The sequence below is a fragment of the Canis lupus genome, chromosome 2 (assembly GCF_011100685.1).
Source record: "Canis lupus familiaris isolate Mischka breed German Shepherd chromosome 2, alternate assembly UU_Cfam_GSD_1.0, whole genome shotgun sequence".
Classification (NCBI taxonomy): Eukaryota; Metazoa; Chordata; class Mammalia; order Carnivora; family Canidae; genus Canis; species Canis lupus.
Window position 1 is genome coordinate 52087384 of NC_049223.1, and position 15906 is coordinate 52103289.

The 15906-nt window shown below is 37.7% G+C and overlaps 1 long non-coding RNA gene across 4 annotated transcripts in view; it reads left to right on the forward strand.

The window, feature by feature from the left end:
* The window catches only part of LOC111092486, a 491589-nt gene that overhangs the window by 175376 nt on the left and 300307 nt on the right, over positions 1–15906 (forward strand). For all 4 annotated transcript variants that reach the window (XR_005355617.1, XR_005355615.1, XR_005355616.1 and 1 more), the window contains exons 7-9: positions 5501–5591; positions 8324–8413; positions 12424–12536. This is a non-coding gene — a long non-coding RNA (uncharacterized LOC111092486). The remainder of the gene's footprint in view (positions 1–5500; positions 5592–8323; positions 8414–12423; positions 12537–15906) is intronic.

A 15906-nucleotide genomic window follows, 5' to 3' on the forward strand; every position in this document is an offset into this window, starting at 1 on the left:
ATTTTGAATCCTTTTTGTGGTGGGAATGGGGAAAATAGCAAAACAGAATGAGGGACAGGGATTAGCAGAATGCTCTATAAATAGAAACAGAATAAAGGAGAGGAGTAGCAAGTAGAGAAACAGGGAAGAGCCAGAACCTTGATATGTTACAGAGTCTGGAGGCATGGCAGATTTGAAGAAGGGGAAGTCAACAGAGTTAATGATCTAGAGAATGTGGAAAGCAAGAAATGAGAAAAGAAGCAATTTTACTCCTCAGGAAGGCTATTGGAGACTCCGAAGTGAGCCATTTTAAAAGCAGTCATGCGGAAATAAGCAGTGAAGAAATGGAAGCAATGACTATAATCCGCTTATTCTAGAAATGTAGCCGGGTTCTCTGGAAATCATTTTCCGTGTCTGTTACCTTTACTTTTCCTTTCTGTTGGCCTAGCTTGAGTTATAAAAACTTTCCCTATGAGTCAGGACAGGAAAAGAATTTCCTGTAGCTGGGGAATCTGGGCAGAGTTGGCAAGGTCACCTCTTTGGCCATCTTCACATTCAATTTCTTCCTCTATTTTAATAACGTTGGATGATGATGAGTGGTTCTGTTTTGACATTAGAACTACTTTCATGGTTTCCACATGCAGCAAAATAAGATCTGAGTTACCAAAAGGGCAAATTTGTTGGAATACGGAAGTGATGCTGAGGAGGAGTGGAAGAGAGGAAGCTGTGGAAGATGCTTGAGAACCATAAGTTTTGGAGATGCGGTGGTGGAGGCTGAGGGCAGCACACTTATCACAGAGGCGGAAATTCAGGGGCTTGGTGCTCAGCGTTGGCCTTGGCGAGATGGATAGGCTCTGTCAGTGCTCTCATAATGAAAGTCAAGAGAAAAGATTGCTAGTGGTTTTGCTCTTTCTGAGTTCCTGTGGCTGGGTGTGGCTCTGGCTTACCCAGGGACATTTTTTATAGACACTGGTGTTGTTGAAGTAAGGTCTGTTTACCAGTTGTCACTTACTGCTTCAAGGGATGGAGGGAGGGGGACAGTTACTGGGTGACCTAGAAGGTCAGAAAGCCTGGGTTCTGGTGACCATTTTGTCTGATATTTGCCTAGTACACAAACATCTTTGCCTTTCACCGAACATCTCTACCCAACATCTCTAAATCTTTGCTTTCTTGTCTGAAAAATGGCTTTAATAGTACCAGCCTATCTTCCAGGGTGGTTATAGGGCCAGAAGAAATGCATCAAAAAAGACTTCAAAACCAAAAAAGTATGTTACAAATAAAATGCAGTATTATCAAGCAATGAATGAAGGGAAGTAGGAGACAGTGAAGAATTGAGTCAAGGCTGGACATCCCTTCTCATTCCCATTCCTCTCATCCTTATGGGTGTAGCTGAGCCCCAGCCTCCTCATGGGCTCCATAATTCAGCACAGCCAGGAAGTGAGGAGATGGGCTCCAAAGCAAGAAATCAAAGCTCTGGGATTCTTTGGAAGCTTCAGTTTGTACAAAATGCCTTTCATTGGACCTAGCATATACTTAGCACTCAGTAACTTTTGCTATCATTGCCTCTTTTCAGATCCTCTCTTTCCAGCCAAACAATGACCTTATTAATACTCAGCAATAGATCTAAGTTTGTGGGGTCAAAAGCATACACAACATTGGGCTTTTTTTTTTTTTTTTTTTTTTAGTAGAAAATCACAACAGTGTTTCTAAATTTTTATCAAAACATGTGGTCGGTCAGTTTAGCACATTCCTAGAGACATCTTAAAACTTCTGTGAACCTCTGTAGTCTGCGTCCACATTTTGTTTGGATGTTTGTCTTCAGTAAAACTGATGGGACCTTCCAACCTGTGTCAGACCATAGCCAATTTCTAGTTAGTGGAATCATGTATCATCTACCGTGCACAAACTTTAAGATGAAGATCCATAACAGAATGACTGACTGTTTTCCAGGGACTTGATGGCAGTAGTACTGTGTGGTTGGTGAGAGAATCCAGTGTGTGGTTTGGCTTTCAACTATTTTTACCTTTATTATAAAAAATTCCAGAAAACTTAGAAAGTGAAAACAGAAATTACCAATATTTTACAACACAAATGTAACGACTATTAATATTTTGATGTGTTTTCTTCTATTTTCCTATTTATGGATGCACATAGATATTTACAGCAGCTAGAACATTTTATAAAATCTTTTTCTCTACTTCATAATTTATAATGAACATTTTCCCATAGTGCTAAAATCTTTTTAAAAACAATAGGTATATGATACTTCATCATACAGATACAGTTCTGTTCACTGCTATTTTTCTTTGATCTGATTTTTTGTTTATGCCAGGCTTATGGAATATTAATAATGGTTTCAGGTGTTTTTTTTTTTAATTAAATCAGGTAATATACCAATGTATTTTCATTTTAAAAGTCTCAGTTAAACAAAGTTCTCCAGTATAGTCCATCCCCAGACATAACTGTTATCAATCTTGTATGCATCTTTCCATACTTTTTTTTATGCATTTGCATTTGTATATGTGAACATTTAGAAAAGGGTTCTTTATAGCATATGCTTCTTTATAATTTCTCTAACAAACCCTTTACTATTAATTATTTAGATTGTTTCTAATTTTTATTATAATAAAAAGTAACACACAGCTTTGTACATAAAAGTTGAATATATCTCTGATCATTTCTTTGAAATAAATGTATAGAATTACTGGGTTTGAGCACATGGCTCCACAGAGATGATCTTGAGAAGATAGTATATACACTAATATATACCTTTCATTATTTAAAATCTGGAATGTCTTTAGTGATGAGCAAATATACTTATCTGTCTAATAAAAAATACACATTTGGACATCTGGGGGAAAAGTGATAGGAGAAAACCATGGGGCAAGCTAAAATACTGTAGTACTCTGAGTAATTGTGTGTAAAACAGTGTTTGATTAAAGCCAGATCTTCACTGGACAGGTAAATCAGGAAGGAGACAGACTGATAATCTGAAATCATGAGTAGTATCTTTGTATTTCAAATTGCTAGTAATCAGTATTAGCTTCAGCCCCATATAGCTTTATTTTTTTTCTTTCTCGTCTTGTATGTTAATTTGTTGTAGCTTGGCATTCTGTTATTGTTTCTGGAAAACTCATCCTACCAGTAAGCTTATATTTTAAAGTATTTTATGTGTATAAAAATAGAACGGGACATTTGTGGTTGGTTGTAAGTTTGTTTAGACTCCTGTTTTTTTTATCATAGAGTTGACTAAACTTTATTACTTGAAAATTGAAGTAGATGCTTATTAATAAATACATACTAAAAATACACATTGAGACACATTACAATCTTAGTTCACAATATTTTACCTCATCTTTTGAATTTGGAAAAAATCTCTTGAGAAATAATATTGTTAACTGTAAAGAAGCTTACTGGAATATTCATCAATTCTGTCAATTTTAAGACAATTAGATTTTTCTGCTAATTTCAGGGAATACTGAATTAAATGCTTTTTATTTTAAAATCATGTATAATGCAGTTTTTAATTGTTATTTTTATCTGTTTGACTATATGCATAAAGAATAGTGTGAAATGTTTGCCAAGTGTTAATGCCTATTTTTGGGTAAAATAATTTTAGATGATTTTTTTGCATTCTTTTTTTACTGTTCCTTATTTCTTAAATTTTAAATACCAAGCATGTATCATTTTTACAAAACTATCAAGTAACTTTTTAAAAATATTGTATCAGTTTACATTTCTGATATCCTTGTATGGGTGTATAAGTCTTATTATACTTTCACCATATCTTTTTATTTTAATGTTAACTCTTGATAGGCAAAAATGATGCCTTACTCTGTTATGTCTAAACATTATCTAGATTGGTTATTTTTCATTATTTCTTATTAATCATTCTTTACTGGTAAATATGCTCTTTGTCAATTTTTCTGCATTTGTCTTGTCAGTATCTGTATCATGCATGCAATTTTAAAGACTTTCTTCCTATTAAGCACTTTCTCTTTAATTGAAGTTTTTATCAAGACAATTGTAAATTCGCACCTAGTTTTAAGAAATAATACAGAGCAGCCCATTCCCCTAGTCAGGACATTGATATTGATAGAATTCAGAAATCTTAATGAAGATTTCCTCTGTTTCACTTGCACTCTGTGTGTGTGCGTGTGTGTGTGTGTGTGTATTGACTGTGACACAGTTTTGTCACCTGTGTAAGCTGGCATGTACCCCACTTCAGTCCAGATTCCGAACAATTCCCACAGGCAATACAAGGATCCCTTTTATAATGACAACCACCACCTTGCAGCACTCCCCACAGACCTCTGCAGCCCTGGATCTGCCCTTCATTTCTAAACACTGTCCTTTCAAAGATGTTATAAAAATAGAATTGTACAGTATGTAACCTGAACATCTGGTAAGGTTGAAGGGAACTTGCATGTCCTGCGCCCATGATATTTTCTTTTTTCTCCTCTCATAGCCGAGAGCAATTACCCAGCCTCTCTTGGCTTCACTTTTCTCTTCTAAAGCTGTTGGCCTCTAGAAACCCTCAGCTTTTCAAAGACATCCATTCTCATCTCAAGTGATTTCTGGCTGTTATAAATAGGTTTTGAAGGATAGTAAGAGCATGGAATGGTTGAGGCCAATGTTGAGAAGGAAATGAAATGAAACCTTGTCTTAAGTTTTGAGAGTGAGAAACCCCCAGAGCAGTGAGAGTACGAGGTTTCTCAAGACTGTCATAGTTTCTTTCTGTAATATGTGCCCAGAGAGAAGCTATCGCAGAAATCCAGAATTCTGCCCGAGTCTCCTTATCAGCACAACCACGCAAAATTGTCAGAAACTTGAGGGAAAAGAAGAGACTCCTTTCTGTTTGCTGTCTTGTATCAAGGAAGAAAATAACACGGCCATAGAGATTCCCCAATTTTGCCAATCTGCCACCATGTCCAGATGTCTGGTCTCCCTTGGGCTGCACAGGTCCTACCACGGAACACGTCCAGGAAAAGAACTCCTGCCTATGAGGCCCACCCTTTCCAAGGCTCTGGATGGTTCACATCAGTATGATTGTCCTATGTTGGTAAATTAAGCGATTTTACCCTGCTGGAGTTGGAGCTTTGAAATAAAATCAAGCTTAAATAAATTCATAATAAATACCTGCAAAATGCAATTCAAATATGTTTTATAGGAGGAAAAAATAGATGAATATTAAACTATTAGAGTAGATAATAACATTAGGGTGTTGCTACTATAGTGAGTAGCATCTCATTCTGCAACATTGTACTGTGGAATATAGCTTATTTTTTCTTATGACATTATTATTTGAGCTCTCATTTGGGAAATGAAAATAAATCCCAGTTATTTCTGGTCCTCTCAATTCCCCATTTTCTCTTGAGTTGCATTGAAGTTTTAGGTTTTATCTGGTGCCATGTGCTATGTCAATATAGGTATTTAGGAGAGGTGAAGAGTTCAGCTTTGACGAGACTTAAGACCTCAAAACCTGATCAGCATTAAAAAAATGTTTTCCTTCCACCAACAGGGTTATCAAGACTGACATTAATTCAGAAGTCCCTTAGAAGCCATATACACTTCTAGTAGGGCTGGCTTCTGCTTCACCTCCATGCTTCAGGGTAATGGTGCTAGGGGTGAGGTGTGGGAAGAAGAGGGCTCTCCTAGCTGTCTTTTAAAGACCTCATGCTGCTTAGAAGAGACATCCAACTGAGCAGGTCTTTGTGTCTAAGCCCATGCTCTGACTTCTCCCTGTCAGTCCTCATTCCTCCTGTCCCTCCAAATTCCTCCTTTCAGCAGCATGTCATCTCAAGTATCTATCCAGAAGGAAGGAATGGAAGGAAGCTAATGTGTACAGAACATTTGCTAATGTTAGGCTTTATTCCCCTTCATTTACGTCCTCTAACGCATCACCAGGTTCTGCCCTCTCAGCCTTGACAGCAGACCCCAAATCCAGCTGCTGCTGCCGCCCATCCTCTGGCTGCCGCCCCCCCCCCCCCCCCCCCCCCCCCCCGCCCCAGCCAAGCCACCACCCTCCTCCTGGATTGTTAACTTGGCTTCCTAAGTGGATTCCCTGTTTCTCTCCTTGCCTTTGCAGTTTGATCACAGTATGAGAGCTAGAGTGATTCTTTTACAACAGAAGGCAGCCATGTCCTGCCTTTGCTTAGAATGTACAGAAGCTCCATGTCATGCAGAACAAAAGCCCAAAGCCCTTATACTGGCTTGCAAAAGGCCCTACATAGTTCTCAGCCCTCCTGATTCTCTGACCTTATCACCTACCACTCACTCCCTCACTCACTCCGCTCCAGCCACTTTGGTGTCGTCACTGTTGTGTGAAAAGGCAAACACACTCCTACATCAGAGCCTTTCCACCTGCTATTTCCTCTGCCAGAAAGGCTATTCCATCAAATATCTGCATGACCAGCTGGGGGCCATTGCTTAATCACCCAGTACAGAAATGGAATATTCTAAAACATCAGCGGGCAGCAATTTACTTATTGTCTGTCTCCTTGAATCTTGCTCCCTCCCCCACCTCCAAGAAGGTATGGCTATTACCTATATTGTGAACTGTTGTGTCCCCAACTCCTGGAAGACTGTCTGGCACAAAATTTTCAATAAATGTTTTAGAATGAATCAATGAATGAATCTATATAGTAATCTGGAAAGGGAAATATTTTCTCTTCTTTTTATAAATGAAATCAACAGTGCTCAGAAAGATAAAACTGTGAATACTCACATAGGTACTAGGAGGTAGGAACAAATACCCCAGGAAACTTTTCTAGTCAGAATAGGAAAGAGACAGGACATTATGTGCAAAAAGATCTTGCAGATAAATAATATTATCTTTTCTAACATTTGGATTAATTTAGAAGGAGGTTATTTAGGAACAAGCAATGTCTTAACCTGAGGGAATGTGTTTTTGGTGGAATCTCAGACACCCTGGCAGTTTCTGCTGGGTGGTGTCTTGGCACCAGGAAACAGCTATGCTGCTGGTCTTCTGATGAGGCTGTGTGCTGGCATATGCACAGAAACTGAAAGAATAGATTCTTGACAAGCTCACTTTAATATAAAATATGCTTTTGTGGCATTCTGTCCCTGGCTTAGTGGACCTTCCTAAGGTTTCTTTCGTTAAATTTTGAAAAGAAGATTTCTTGTGAGCATTTAGTAGACACCCTGTTTTCTGTGTCTGATCTACTAATTAAGCTGTTTCTGTGTAGGAAAATGGGGGATACAGTGGGTTGCTTAATGTTTCTTTTAGAAATATGAGAATTGATGGCAAAAGTCAATAAGGGATAAATTCTTAGAAATGAAGAAACATTATTAATCTATAATTTTATAAAAGTGATCTAATTGTAAAAATTTTCTTAGGTCTGTTAAATTCACCCTTGGAACATACTGTTCGTTATTTTAATAGTTGTAAATTAATAGCTTCTTTCCCCCTTTCCCTCTTTTCTTGCTTAAAGAGAAATTTAAATACAGAACTCTAAACCCAGTATGTATGGGTTTACTCCATTAGAAAACTAAACAGATTATTTATTCCATGTAGAAAAGGTATCAAAGACAACAATACAAATTTCAACTGAGTAGATTCTATGATAGCCCATCAGTTGAAATGAGGGTTAATCTCTCCTGATAGGGAAATCTGTTTTATGGAAGAAGATAAGAGCGTCATTGTAAAAAATGAGAGACATGAAACCTCAGAAGTTTCTTTCAAATGTATCTATAAACATTATAGACCTGCTCTGCCATTGTTTTAGCCATTGGCTCTCTCAAGTTTTTGTTCCAACCAGCAAGACAAGTGGGTAAAACAAGCTTAGTTACCATAGTATGGGGACCGAGTGGGCTATGGGCAGAGATAAAGTTCTAAGTCAAAATGAAACAGCATGTTGGAGCCAAGCCAAACATCAGTTGTAGGGAAGAAATTTATCACAAAATTCACCATTACTCTGGGGAGTAATGTTTTTAAAGTCACAAAGGAAGAGGTAAAAAAGAACACAAAGGTAGTAGTTTTTCTCTCTTTCTCTGTTATTCTCCTCTTTTTTTTCCTGCCTTTTTCTTAGTTTATCTTTTTCCTATTTCTTCCATTCTCCCACTTTGGATTTTACTCACTTGGCTTTAGCTTCCTTTGGGGGCCCCTTCTTTGAGATTTATTATCCTGCTGTGGTCAGAGCCACACCATTAACTTTCCCCTTCCCTGGATCAATCTTTTCCTTATCTATATTCTTGGAATCTCTTCCTCCAGCTGAACTTGGTGGGCTCAGGTGGGATTTGAGCAGGAGGTGAGGGAGGGGTCATGGGTTGAACTCGCTTGCTAATTCCTCTTCTGTCCTCTGCTCCCTTCATGTATCCTGAGGCTCTAAAGTTGATCAACCCTGGAATTTACAGAATGGAGTAGGTGTCTCTGCAGGAAAATGGAAGAGATAGAAAACCACATCAAACAATGGTAGGAAAGATTGTATATCAGTGGTGTAATATTAAGTGATTGATTTTTTAGAAGATTTTATTTATTCATGAGAGACACAGGGGGAGAGGCAGGTTCCTCACAGGGAGCCTGATGTGGGACTTGATCCCAGGACCCGGGGGTCATGCCCCAAGTGAAGGCAGATGTTCAGCTACTGAGCCACCCACGTGCCCCTTAACAGTGATTTAAATTTTATTTAAAAATTTTAACTAATTTTAGTTAAGTTGAATTTCATTAAAGTTAACTTTATTTTCATTTCCCAGTTTTCCCTAAGAATGTATTTTTAAAACAGAAAAAAGTCCTTATGTTATACTGTTATGTGAAAATGAAAATTCTGCATTATGTATATAATCCAGCTACAAATACATAAAAATGATGGCAGAGAAATAAAACTAGAAAGAAATATACTAACCCATTAGGAGTAGCTGTGCTTGGATGGTGGGTCTAATGCTTATTTTGATATTGTTATTCTTGTTTCTAGTCTTGTAATGTCTAATTTTGCTCAAATACATATGTTTTACATTTGGTATAGAAAATATAAAGCATATTTCACTAAAAGCTCTCTTTTCCTTTCAATTAACGATGAGTTACAAAGATATGTATGTATTTAATTAAGACATTGTATATAAATTATAGTTATACTCTTCTTTTACTTGTATAAAATAGTTGCCATGGAGTAATGTAAAAACAGTATTAGACTAGAACCATGCAACTCAAACCTCAGTTCCACATGTGCCCCCCATTCACCTAGGTGACCTTGGGAGACAGGCTCCCTTCCCTGCTGTAGTTTGCCTACATTTGATACTGAGAAGATTGGGCCAGGTGATGCCTTCTGGTCCTTTCTGCCTCTAGATTAGTCTTGCAGTATCTTCTTTGACTTTGTGATTTCCCTGGTGTCTCCTGCCTCTCTCAGAGAGGATCTACTGATGATGGTCCAAGTTACTGTAGCCTCGGAGATTTGGCAGAATGTGAGAATTTTCTTTTTTAACATAAGCAACATTACATATGAGACAGAGTTTTTGTGACATTTATGCGTCTGTGGTATGACTATATTTTTGCTCATACATACAGAACCATTCTAGTTCTGTTTTTCCAACTCAAGAAGCAAAGATATTTTAAAGTTTAGCAATATGTTTTTAAAGAAGTTCTTTTTTTAGCCCAACTATAAAATGATTAACTATGAATGGAAGCAGTAGTGTTATACATTTACTGCTGCTTCCAGGGAGACATTTGAGGGGATTACACAATCTTAGTGCCGGGCATGTTTTCTTAGCTCCTAATCCAAGCAAATAGTCAACATTGATGAAAATATCCTGGTACCTTGATGAAATCCTTTTGGAGTTTTTAAAAAAATGTATTTTATTTATTCATGAGAGACACAGAGAGGCAGAGACTTAGGCAGAGGGAGAAGCAGGCTCCCTGCGGGGAGCCCGATGTAGGACTCCATCCCAGGACCCTGGGATCACACCCTGAGCCAAAGGCAGACACACTCAACCAGTTAGCCACCCAGGCGTCCCTGGTCCTTTTGGATTTTTGAGGCTTACTTGGTTTTGTTTGTTTCATCAGTCTGCCCACTCCTGATATTTGTGAATATACACCTAATAAAGGTACAGAAGGTACAAACTGTGCAACAGAAGGGTGACTGGAATTGTAGAATGGGTTGGTTTGCATATCTGCAAGGAAAAGAATTTCCCTGCGGGTAAGATTCAGTTAGGCTAAGGAGTAAACTAGCTAGCTAAGTAAATAATAAAGTTATTGATGATTGTAATATCAGTGGCGAACAACACTTACTGTGTTCCAGGCATTTAGAAAAACTTTCCAAGGTTTTAAATCATTTAATCCCTGTAAAAATTTATGAGGCAGGTGTCACTGTTATCTCCATTTGAGAAACAGAATGAGTGCCTTGACCAAGATCATATGACTGATGAGCAAAATTGGGATCTTGACCTCAGTCAAGTGTGACTCGAGAACCTGTGGCCATAACTGCCTGACTCTTTCCTTTCTGCTAGTCAGTATTTGGAGATCCATGCAGAATCCAGACGTGAGTCAGGAGCCACTTCCAGGCTCCATGGAGTATGTATGCTCCTCAGTTTCTGTTCTCTGTTTCTGTGGCCTTGGCCTGCTATCTCTGCTTACTGGCCACATGGAGTCATCTCCCTCCTAATCATATATTTACTGGGTCTGTAGGTAGAGATTTTATTATTATTTTTTTTTTTTTGTAGGTAGAGATTTAGAAACAAATCTAACTTTAGGCAGGATGTATGGGCTCCAAAGTTTGGGGATAAACAGTAAAGCCACAAGATAGAAAAGAATGCCTATCCAGAAGTAGAGGGATCTGGATTCAATTTTCAGATATTCCCAACAGAGAGAGGAGACTCGGATCCAGTGTTTGAAGTACAGAACCTGGGATCCCTGGGTGGCGCAGCGGTTTAGTGCCTGCCTTTGGCCCAGGGTGCGATCCTGGAGACCCGGGATCAAATCCCACATCGGGCTCCTGGTGCATGGGGACTGCTTCTCCCTCTACCTATGTCTCTGTCTCTGTCTCTCTCTCTCTATGTGGCTATCATAAATAAATAAAAATTAAAAAAAAATGAAGTACGGAACCTTATAACTGTATTTTTGAAAAGTTTTCCCCAAATAACTGTTTTGAGAATCCCTAACTAGAGCTTGGAGAAAGTGAAATACTCTAAGACAGGAAGGAATGTGAATCATCATTGCCTATTTATGTTCATTAGATAGGATGATAGAGTGTATTAACAGCCTAATCCTGGAGTGCAACAGGAAAGAATAGGGATCTAGAGTCAATTTACCCGTAAGCCCCTATATTTAAGCAAGATAGGCTGAGTAGCTCCCCAATATCATGTGACTAAAGCCTCCCCAGGACCCTCCCATGTGGTGGACCTTGCTGTTATTGCCTGATGGGCCTGGAGAGGAGGCCTGGAGAGTCAGGGTGATTTTAGATAGAAGGTGTTTATAAATTGGGTCCTTATCTGCACTAAAATCTTGGAGCATTTTAGAGCCTGGACATGAAGAGCTTTTTCTGAGAAATTAAAACCATTCGGTGAGCAGCTCATTTTCTTCTATCTAATCAGTATTCCACCCACAGATAGTGAAACCACCTCCCTCATCTCACTCTGCCCCACCCTAACCTGGCCTCCTTATGTCTTCCTCTTTCTGATGAAATCTAAGCCCTTCAATTGAGAGCATATGACTAGAAACTGAAATAGAAATTTTAACAGACATGTCAGTATATTTTTATTCATCTCAACTACATGCTAGCTTCTGCCCATTCTGGATTGTGCTTCCATTTTTTTTAGTTAACTTAAATATCAAATATTTGAAACAATTCAGAAAATAAAATACCCATATTCTCATCTTCTCGGAAGTCTTTAACTAATGTTGCTATTTTTACCTTGTTTGCTCCAAATTATTTTCTTCTGTGAAGAAATAAAATGTTACGAGGCTGTCAGTGCCCACCCCCACCTTGCCTATGGCATCTTGATATTTTTTAAGGAGAATACTTAGTAACATTGATGTTTACCCTGGAAAAATGGGATTACTTGAGAACAGTAAAGGACCTTAGGGATAATATATTCCAACTTCCTTTGACAACAGAGTCCTGAAGATTCTAGAAAGCAGATAGAGTTCTGGAAATATGGTCACCTAACGATGTTTGTTTTGCTATTGACGGATTTCTGTGTTATGTTGGGATTATTCGCATTAGTGTTAGCAAGAGGGTAACATTATTACCATTTGGACTCTGAGAGTTTGTCCTCCCTCCCCAGAGCATTCTACTCTTCTTTATTCCCACTACAGTTGGGTTAATTTAGGACCTGTTAACTCTGGATGATAGTAGTAGTCACTTTGCAGGCTTTCCTGCCTCCTGGCATATTCACCTCTTATCACACATACTGTACGTGGGATGTCATCAAGCCTTTTATTTTTAACTGAAATATAATTGGTATACAATATTAATACAGTCTTTTTTTTAGTTCATTGGTGTACCCATCTCCATGCAAGTTTGGTAAGGGGAGACAAAAGAAGAAATTCTAGTGTTTGATGCCATCATCATCATCATCATCATCATCCCAAACATTTATTAAAGGTTTGCTATCTGTCAAGAATTATTCTATAAACTTTGTATGAATTAATTCTTTAAGTTCTCATAGCATCTCTGACACCAGTTCTACGATTATCCCTATTTTAGGGCTGAAGCGGCTTAGGCACTAAAAGAGTAAGTAATTTGCTCAAGCTCTCCAGTTAGTATGTGGCAGAGCTAAAACTTGGATACAAGCCATCTGACTCCAAAGCATGCATTACTTCACCACCTTGCCCTGTTACCTTTCAGTGCGGCTCTGGGTGACAGTGAATGAAGAGCAAGTCCATTTGGCTTTATGTTTTTGTTACTCCCTGATGCATAGTTCACTTTGTCAAATTTTTCAAAAGTCAGTGTTTTCCTTCTTTTGAATGAATTCTTTTTGGCAGTTATTTTGAAGTTGAAATATCTGGAACACCAGTATATTTTTTTTTTTCCCCTGGGAACAACGTCATGAAGAATAGTTCAGTTTTCAGACAAATCCGTAGTCTGTTTAAGCCTTGAGAGAGCTAAATACACTCATTTGCAATAAAATTAAAGAAAAAGAGCAATGCTGTCAAAATATTAGTAAAAAGAGAAAGCCAACTGTTAGATTTTATGTTTAGATAATTGTGTTTAAGGGAAAGGAGGAAAGAGAAGTAGAAACTTTGGAGAAGATTTTAAATTTGTGAGTTCTTTTAAGGGCTTTAGAAATAGATGTTTATTTTATCTCATTGCACTTGAAACTTAAAGCTTTTCCTTTTGTTTGATATAGTTGTGCTACTAATGTTTTTATATACCTACAACTCTGAGACAACAAGAACTTTTTATTGTTGTTTGTAGCTGATGAGAAGATGAGAGGTTTTGCTGAAGTAATTAGACAAGAGTTAAAAAAGGAGAAGAGGAAAGGGCTTACAGAGAATATATATACTTGTTTGGTAAAGAGATCATTTGAGATATAATTAGTTTAAAAAATAGGAATAGGTAGTGTATGTACATGCCTTCCAAGTGAGAAGATTATTGTGAGGAAAGGATTTTGAGTGATGTGTGGGTGCTTTTGCCGGCCAACAGTGGCACCATTTTTTTTTTTTTTCAACAGTGGCAGCATTGACTCAAACCAGTATGGTAGATGGAAGGAAGAGGGAACTGTGTAACCCACTAAACGCCGATGTTCTCAAAGGGCATTTGTAATTTAACATGTTCTTTCTGTTTCTCTGGTGTAAAGTACATTCTATCAGGTTAAAAATGGATGAGGTATGATTTTGAGGAAATGACGTTAGAGTTCATTCATAGGACACAAAACTAATGCACTGTGTAATTATTGTTGTTGTCTTCCACCAGTGGTGTTTTCCTTGCCATTTTCTGTGTCCTCTGTAGCACTGCTCGTATACCTCTACAGATCCTCTTCTTTGAAGTCTTGTTATTCCTGAGTTCTCATGAAGGATGTAAGGAGTGTTGCAGGAGTGGTTTCAAATAATCTGCTGTTTATTGTGGTGGGCCAGCCTTGCCCAATTAATTAGGCTCAGCACTGTCCCTATTCTACTTTTCCTATGTTTTGTTTCTTTGTTTCATGACATGGTCACTGGAGTGGACACATGTGTTTTGGCCACCACAACAGAAAGCCTGTTTCCTTATTATCCGCAAAGTTGGAACTTACAACCTTGGCTGTATTGAGAAGGAAGTCCTGGATTTGACATTGCTTTAGGGACCTAGAAACATTGCTGTTTCCAAAACATGTCACCATTTCATTAAACACTAAAGCAAGTGACTTGAACTGAATCCGTTCATGAGAACCCTACCGCCCCCCCGACTGCTCCTATTTTAGCCCATATAAAATAAACACGATTTAAATCTTACTGACAATTTCTAAAGATGCCAATATTAACAGTTAGAATCATAGATAATAATATATTTGTGAAAGGAGAAATAATAGACTTGAAAAACTAGATAATTTTCTTTTTCATTACCTAGCTGATGATATCGGCATACTTGATTTAAGATACTTACTGATTTGAAAAGTTTGTGGTATAAAGCTTAATAAACCCTGCTTGTGTGATTCCCTTTGAAGTTAGTCCTGGAAACAATTTGTTCTTAGAAGATGTTGGAATGAGCTCTAAAAGGGACATCATTCCCTAGAGTGTATCAAATCTTACTTGTCTAAAGTTCTTGGAGAAGTTATAAATACCATGACATCCTATCTATTTTTCACTTTCTACTTAGAACTGCAGCTTGAAATCTTCCAATGAAATAGTTCAGTTGCATCACCCAACTCAAATCACTGGATGCAAAGCTTTTCCTTCTGATTTCTGAATTTGTAGGTCCCACGTGAACTGAAACTGGCAATTTCTTTCTGCTGAGTAGCAGTTTACAGAGGGTACTTTTGAAATTTTTCAAAATACAATTTCAGAGAAATGCCTTTGGATCTTTTTTCTGGGATATAGCAAGCAGGAGGGGGAAAAGTGGCTAGATTCACCATCCTTTTGTGGAGGAATATTGAAACACTCTAATTCTGCATTGACGTTCCTGAAAGTTTTTAAGGCAAGAATCTTGAAAAATACTCTATATGCACACATTTCCTACCCCTTTTATAGTTTAAGACAGGATTGAAGATGGCCACATTTTTAATTCTCAGAGGTAAAGTGTATTTTACTAGTGGAAATAAAATTAATGAAGACGATTTTTATATTTTCTTTTGCTACTTGTAACCATTCCTAGTGAATAGACATAGAAATAAAATTTTTAGTCACTCACAAAAGAAAGTTTATTTTAAAGAAATCCTCTTAATAACAATTATTTAATAATTCTTCACTATTTTCTGCTAAATGTTCCATTGGTACTTACTGGAGAAGCTACTTAAAGCATAGACTGTGCTATGTAGGGGACCTTCATCACAGAGTTAAAGAGGTTCTGGCCAGTTAGGTGTGTGTCTTGCTCCCATAGGATACATCCTATTGCAGGTACAACAGTTGTATTTGGTAGATGGCTCAGTGGGGGTACATCTGATTAGTAGCATCACATTACTTTTTTCAAAAAAAAGTAGAAACAAGATAAGTCAGGTATAAATTAGAAAGGGAAGTGTACAGAGCTAAGAGCTTTATACTCAGATTCAGAATGGTTTCTGAAATGTATGGCCTAGAAATACTGGAATGATCCAACATCTGAACCTGTTGTTCCAACTATAGAATGCAGATGACTGTTTACTATAAAAATTAAATGGGATACTCCATGAAAGTGTTGGGCAGATTATAAGATCCTGTACAATTGCAGCATGCCTCGTAACTTTGTGACTTCTTTTTTTTCTTTTTATTGAAATATAATTGACCTATAACATTGTATTAGTTTCAAGTGTACACCACAGTGTTTTGATATTTGTATGTATTATGAACTGATTGATTACTAC